Here is a 7,324-nt window from a genome sequence, read left to right as displayed (position 1 = left end):
TCACGGTGCGCCCCTCCTGCAAGCCACCCCTCAACCTCACTCGCTGACTCCAAGAGCCAAGACAGGAAGTCAGGCAGAGGGTGGTGTACTCACAGCTCAGCTTGGGGGAGCCATGTGGTGTGACCTGGGTGGCCACACGGCATCACTGAGACAAACAGAACGACACACAAGACTCATCTTTGTCCTTGGTCCTGATGCCTCCTGCCTAAATCTCTCGCAAACCCCTGTCAGACTCCAAGTCTGTGCTGCCTCACCAGGAAGTGTGGGGTGGCATCAGGCAGTGAGATGGCAGGAGTACGGACCTCCTCCAGCCAGAAGCCCCGGTCCCAGGTCTCACCACTGGAGCTGCACTCAGCAAAGCCTGCAGGGCAGGGGAACACTCAGCTCCCTGCTGGCCAGGGCACTAGGACACTGCTGAAAAGGGAGGTATCTGAGCAGACACCCAGCTGCTAAGACCCTCCTGGCCTGTCTTCCCAGGGACAGTGGAAGCTTGGGTTTTCCATCTGAGCTGCAATGCCCTTCCACAGCTCCAGCTGATGAATGGCCATTTCCAGCAGCTGCTGGTGTAGCTTTCCCACCTCCCCACCCCACCACGGGTTCTGGGAAATGCGGTCACCTCCTCTTTGCAGAACAAATGTGCAAGCCCCGTGGGAGGTGAGCTCCAGAGTACAGGCTGTTGGACGAGGAAGCCTCCCTCCACCTCCTCCCAGCTGGAGAAAACCTGGCTCAGAGCTGCCAGGTGAGCAGTGTGCAGTAACACAGCCTCTGCCCTGCTCTAGGTCACGCTGTGGCCTCTGAGCCAAGTGGTACATGTGTGTGTTGCCCTGCTTAAACAAGATGAGGATTGGAATCCATTTCTGGTCATGCACCCCGCAGCCAGCACTTGCTCCTTGCGGTCTCTGCAGAAGGTGTGAAGTCAGGCACAGGTAGAAAGCAAAGTCATCTGAGAAATAGCGAGCCAGGTGGCCCAAACCCACAGCCTCCGCAGTCCCTCTGCACAGAAAGCTCTGCAAGCTTTCTTTCCTTTGAAATATGTGCCTCTTTGCAGAGCAATGTACCAAATCACATGGAAGCTTCAGGGAAACCAAGAGACATACAATGCATACACCTTCACACAAACACACGCAGGTGTCCCAAGAAAACTCGGTGTCCTTGCTGAGGGTTTTGTTTATATTTAAAGAGCTTCACTGAGGTATAAATGACACATAACAACCTGCACATATTTGAAGTGTGCAGTTCAGTATATTTTGACATAAATGCATATGGTCAAACTGTCACCAGCACCAGGAAAGTGAGCATGCCACCAACCAGAGGCTCTCCAGGTCCTCTGGGTTCCCCTCTGGTCTCTCCCACTCCACCTCCAGCTTCGCTCCAGCCTCCAGCCACAGGCCTGCCTGTCCTGGGGTGCCTGCCTGGAACCTCGCCCTGCACTCTGCTGGCTTTCACTTGGCAGACCTGAGGCAGGAGTCCATGCCCTTCTCTGGCTTCAGTCACCCACTCGCCTCCTGGAAGACACACATCCCATCTCAGGTTTCAGCTATGACAACAAGGCTGCTGCGACACTGGCAAGCTGGGTCTTCATGCAGCAAATGCTTGTTTCTCTAGGACTGGAATGGCTGTTGCACGGGAGGTGTGTCTTGCTGTGCTGCCCAGGCTGGCCCTGAACTCTGGGCTCCAAGTGATCCTCCTGCTTCAGCTTCCCAGGCACCTGGGACCACAAGTGTGTGTCCTTTTGTTTAATTTTATTTTTTTTTAGTTGTTGATGGACATTTACTTATTTATTTAATGTGGTGCTGAGCATTGAACGGAGTGCCTCACACGTGCTAGGCAAGTGCTCTATCATTGAGTTACAACCCCAGCCCTCTAACTTTTAAGGAAAGTTCCAGACTGTTTTCTAAAGTGATTCCACTAGCTTACCTTCCCACCCACAGGCCATGAGAACCCCACAGCCTCATCAATACCTGGCATGCTGCCTGGCTCCATTCAGCACGAGGTGGTATGCAGTGTGGCTTTCTCTGCATTTTGCCTGTGACTTATGATGCTGAAGTTACCTGCTCAGGTGCCACCCACGTCATCTTTGGTAAAATTCCTGCTCAATTTTTTTGCCCATTCTTAGATTGTTTTCCTGCTGTGGGGCTAGGGGAGTTCTTTCTGTAGTATTCTAGATATTAATCCTTTATTGCACATGGGCTTTGCAGAAATTTTCTCCTGGTCTGTTGCATGTGTGTGTGTATTTTTTTTTTTACATACGGGGGTTGAACCTAGGGCTCTTAACCTCTAAGCCACACCCCCAGCCCTTTTTTATATTTTAATTAGAGAGAGAGGGTGTTGCTGAGTTGCTTAGGGCCTCACTAAATTCCTGAGGCTGGCTTTGAACTCAAGATCCTCCTGCCTCAGCCTTCAGAGCCGCTGGGATTATAAGTGTGTGCCACCGCACCTGGCTATTTTCACTTCTTGATAGTATCTTTTGAGAAGTGATAGTTCTCAATTTAAGGAAGTCCAATCTATCCATTCTTTTATGATTTGTGCTTCTGGTGCTGAATTTGAGAAATCCTTTCCTAATTGGAGGCACAGAGAGGTTTTTTTTCCTGTGCTGGAAATTCTAGGTTAGGTCATGCATTCAGGTCTGTGATCTGTTCTGGGTCCACACCTTGCCTGCAGTGCCAGGTATGGATCTAAGCTCCACTTCTGGCCCCCAGCTGTCCCTGCACCCTTTGTCACAGGGTCTGTTCTGGTCTGGTCATAGTGCCCACCCGGAGGCTAACAGGGCACTGTTTCACGGTGGCAGCCTGACTGTAAGTCTGAATATGTGTCCTCCAAATTTGCACTTCATCAGATTGTATTGGCCCTTTCTATTTCTGTGCAAATCAGAGATCATCTTGTTATCACCTACAAAAGACCCTGACAGGATTTTGATTAGGTTGCTTTGAACAGGCAGATTAACCTGGAGAGGCCTGTCATTTTAACCGTACTGTGTCTTCTGGTCCACGAACATGCTCTCTCCCTCCATTTATTTACTCAATCTTCACATCGTCTCCAAAAGCCTGTGATTTTGAGTTCGGGACTTGCACGTTTTTTGGTAAGATTTATGATTAAATGTTCCATATTTGTTGGTGTCATTTTTAACCTCAGATTTGACTCAGTTGCTGCTAGTACACAGAACACATTTATTTCCTGTATGTCAACCTTGTGCCAGTCTTGCTGAGCCTGCCAGGTCTAGGAGATCTTCTGTTCATAAGGTTTCCCAGTGATCAGTAATGTCCTCTGAGCATCGAGAGAGCTGGTCTCTTCCCTTCCCGGCCCCGACGGCTCTTCTTTCCCTTTCTTACAACACAAGGAAGGATCCAGAATGAACCTGGGTCAAAGAGGGAAGAACAGACATCCTTGTCCTGCTTCTCATTGGGGGACAGTGTGGTGGAACTGTGGCCCCACCAGGTCAGCTGCAGTCACAGCCTCGGGCCTGTGAGTGGGACCCTATCTGGAGACACAGAGAAGGCCATGCTGGAGTCTGGTGGCCCCAGTTCAGCATAGCACAACTGGCACAACTGTGAAAAGGAGACAGATGCAGAAGTGAGACGATGGAGGCAGCGGTCAGGCTGGGCCTCTGCAATACAAGGAAGACCAGTGGATCAGCGGTGGCCAGCAGCACCAGCAGGGACCGGGAGAGACCTGCAGCAGACTGCCCCTCACAGATTCTCAAGGAGTCAGCCATGCTGACTTTCGGCCTCCAGGACCACGGAAGAAAAAATGCTCCTGCTTCAGACTGCCCCTAGCAAAGCAGCAGAGGGAAGAGAACCCACCCTTCTCCCTGCCCCGACATCAGCCATGGTTCCTCCTGTTGCCCTTGGTGATGCTGTGGTGTTCATCAGAGTCCAGGCTGCTGGGCCAGTTGGCAGCTCTGGTCCATGAGACCCCAGTCAGACCTTTGCTGCTGCATTGCAGGCACGTGCCCACCAAGGCTGGCAGCAGGGACACCGGAGGAGCCTCTGCCCTCAAGTGAGCTTCTTGCCCCTGGGCAGCTATGTCTGTGTTTCCTCAACTATGAAACACAGGGAGAGGGTCCTGGGCAGCCTGCAACACCACCCTAGTAGGCAGGGAGGCAGACGCCTGTGCACAGGCAGCTTCCCCTGTGGTGCATACTTGCCAAGGACCATCTACAGGCTAGGTAGAGAACTGAGATCCACTTGGCCTGAAGGGCACCCAGCAGGGCTTGGAACAGACCTCCTCACTCCCCACCCAGCCCTACCACACTGCTGTGTCCCTGACTGCAGAGACATGAGGCTGGGATGCTGGGGTGACCTCCCAGCAGCTTCCCACCAGACCCCAGCAGACCTCCCTTGGTCTCAGGGTCTCTTGCAAGGGTAAGAACTCCTGGCCCTGGAAAGAACTCAAGTCCAGGCAAGTGGAGGGACCAGCACATCCTAAATCTAGCAAGAAGTGCACAGAGGATCACAGAGTCTTCCTGACCCTGACCCGCCGGGGCCCCAGAGACCCCAGCTTCTCTGAGTGTCTGCCACTGTGGCCCAGACGCTCATGCAGCAGTTCTGGGAAGTGTTCTCTGAGCAGCCTGTCTCCCTACTCTCCACAGGAGGGCCCTGTGGTGGGACCGGCAGTGCCGGCCGTCTGCCCGGCCAGGAAGAACCTCCTTCCATACGAGCGCCTCGGGATCCCGCCAAGCTCACATTTCAGCCAGTACGACCGGTAATGGAGGTGCTGGCCAGAGATGCCCTTAAAAGGCCGCAGCCAGTCCAGTCTCCCAGCTCCCAGGAGGGAGGGCGGGGGCCGTGGGGGCTTCTTGGCGCCGTCACTCTGGACACAGTGGCGACAGCTGCTCTTGTCCATTTATAACTCCCAGCCCCAGGATCTCTAAGACCCTGGATAGCAGATAGCCCTGCCCCACCCCTTCCCATGCCCAGGCTGCAGGGAGCAAAGGAGGGGTCTCTCTGTGCCTGGAAGTTTCTCACTGGAGCAGTATGGGGAAGAGGCCGTAAGCATGCCAGTGGTCACACTCACTTGAGCCTTCAGTCATCACCTGCCAATCACGGGCCTTGGGAGCCACTGAGACAGTCCTGATCTGGGCTGAGGGGAGGTCATCAGCCCACCTGCTCTGACCACCTGCCATCTAAACAACGAGAGCCATGGTCAGTTCCAGCTTCAGCCCAGAGGCATCCAAATGCCATAATGCAACTCGGGCACTAAAGCCCCTCCTGCCTCTCTGGAACATTTTCCCCGGTGCACCTGGCTCTCAAATGCCTCGGGGCCTTAGCAGATGCCATGCCTAGCCCAGCCCTGGGCTCCCCTCTCCTGTGCAGAGTTCACCTGGCAGGAGTGCATTGTTGAGTGACTTCTTATCTCTGCCCCATCTGGATTCTGCCAATCCCACTCCAGATCCCAGCCCTGTCCCCACCCCCCACGACACCCACCAAGTCTGGTACAATGAAAGGACAAGACAAGCAGGAGGGGAGGTTGCCCTGGAGGACAGGGGATCCTGGGTGCCTCACATGGCTGTCCTTGCTGAGAGGCCACCACTGCTGCCCACAGGCCCAAAAGGGGCAGGCCCTGCATTTCTGGATCTCCCCTTGGCCCAGCTTGCCTCCAGCCCTGAAGCTGGCCTCTCCTTCCTGGCTGACCTTTGTTGTGCCCCAAGTGTTCCCAAAACCTTCCTTCTGTAAGGTTCTTTGTTCTGTCTCGCCCTTGGGCTCATGGAAACCTGAAGCTGCTGGAGCCTCTGGCCAGTCCCCACCTTCCCCCACACAGCCCCAACAGTGATCATAGAACAATGTCCACGAGGCAGCAAGAGCACCCAGCAGCACCTGGAGGGCAAAGCTCTAGGGTCACCCAGAAGCTGCCCCTGCTGGGCACAGTCGAGGTGGCCACCAGGACCCAGACAGGGCACCCTCCTAGATAGGTGGCCATGGGGTGTGGGACCCACCCCCTTGGTCCCTCTGCATTGTGGCCACCTTGTGAAGAAACCTGAGAGACTCAGAGTGAGATTAAGGCCTGGAAGGCCTGGCCAGGCACAGGTGGGTGGGGAGTCCTGTTTCTGAAGCCCCCTGGCCACACTAGCCCTTCCTGAGAGGCAATGATCATTGACCTGAGGTTGGCCAGCAAGCCCACGTAGGAGCCAGTTCTTTCTCCAGCCAGCTGGAGCCTAAATTCTATCCTTCCTTTTGAAACAGTGGATCAGCAAACCGTAGTGACTGTGTCTGGAAGGCATCTCTCCTTGGGGATGGACAAGGCCAGCCGCCCACAGTCTTGGCCTGGCCCCAAGCCCTGGCCAGAGCCCCTCCCTGGGCCAGTTCCAGGAAGCCTGATCACTGGCCTGAGTATTGACGGAAGCTGCTACCGGGCAGCAGCTCCCTGGAGACAGAGGGAGGTACAGTACTCCACTGGCCACTCTGATCCTTGGGCCACCTGTCCCTGCTCCACGAGGTCACAGCCCAGGAGACTAGGCCAAGCTGCCAGGTTTGCTTTTAACATGGGTCTGCATTCACCAGGCCAGCAAAGTTTCTGCAGAACCCTCCCTAGGGAGCTTCTCTTTTCCTATGTCCCCAGAACATAGGAACTCAGAGATGACTTATGGGCCCTGCCACGTGACCTGGGCCCCCAGCACCCCACACTCAGTTCCCCCAATCACAGACCCTGCCCTATCCAAGCCTCCAAGAACTAGCTCCCCATATCCCATCCTCAGGCCTGGAAACTTCCAGAGAGAATAGGCCAAGAGCTTGCAGAACCTGTCAGTCCCAGTTCTCATTCAGGAGCCTCACGTAGGCTTTTGAAGGGACTGATTTTGGGCTTTGAGGGTGGGCCTGGCACAAGCATTGGGAATATTTTTCAGAAGTTTCTTGCGTGCCCCAAAGGTGAGGGCACTGGGCCCAACCACCACCCCTTAAGGGGCAACCCCTCCTGTTCCAGATCCCACCTGTGTAGGTGCAGCCGGGCCAAAGCATCAGGCACCCACCCTTGACTCAGGTCCCACACCTGGGTGCGTACAGACCAGGGGCTGGTGAGCCTGGCTGCGTGTGGCAGCCAGCTGTCTCCATCATGGTCACCCCCGTCCCACCTCACAGGTGACCAACTGGGTGCAGAAGTCTGCTCCTCATCCCAGCTTGCAGGGCTTTATTCTTTGAGACAGGGTCTCACTGAGCTGCTTGTGGGACAGTATCCTCGCCAAGTGCTCTGAGGAGAGGGCCATCAGCCAAGCCTTCCAGGCACCACTCAGCAGTCAATGGGCCACAGGGGGTGGCCAGTGTTGAAGCCTCAAGCTTGACAGGCAGTTTCCAGCCAGAGCTCAGTGTCCCCAGAGCGCAGGGATCAGACCCTG

At 55.0% G+C, this 7,324-nt stretch overlaps 1 long non-coding RNA gene across 1 annotated transcript; it reads right to left on the bottom strand.

The window, feature by feature from the left end:
• Nucleotides 1-2,322: 2,322 nt before the first annotated feature.
• LOC306637745 lies at nt 2,323-6,610 on the bottom strand. The gene is made up of 3 exons (XR_013757248.1): nt 6,095-6,610; nt 5,014-5,122; nt 2,323-3,604 (listed from the first exon to the last, which is right to left on the bottom strand). It is a non-coding gene; the product is annotated as an uncharacterized lncRNA (long non-coding RNA).
• Nucleotides 6,611-7,324: the final 714 nt, after the last annotated feature.

Source organism: Sciurus vulgaris (assembly GCF_902686455.1).
Source record: "Sciurus vulgaris genome assembly, chromosome: 10".
In the NCBI taxonomy this organism is placed as follows: Eukaryota; Metazoa; Chordata; class Mammalia; order Rodentia; family Sciuridae; genus Sciurus; species Sciurus vulgaris.
The sequence above is the reverse complement of the archived record's forward strand: the minus strand, read 5'-3'. Positions and strand labels throughout refer to the sequence as shown.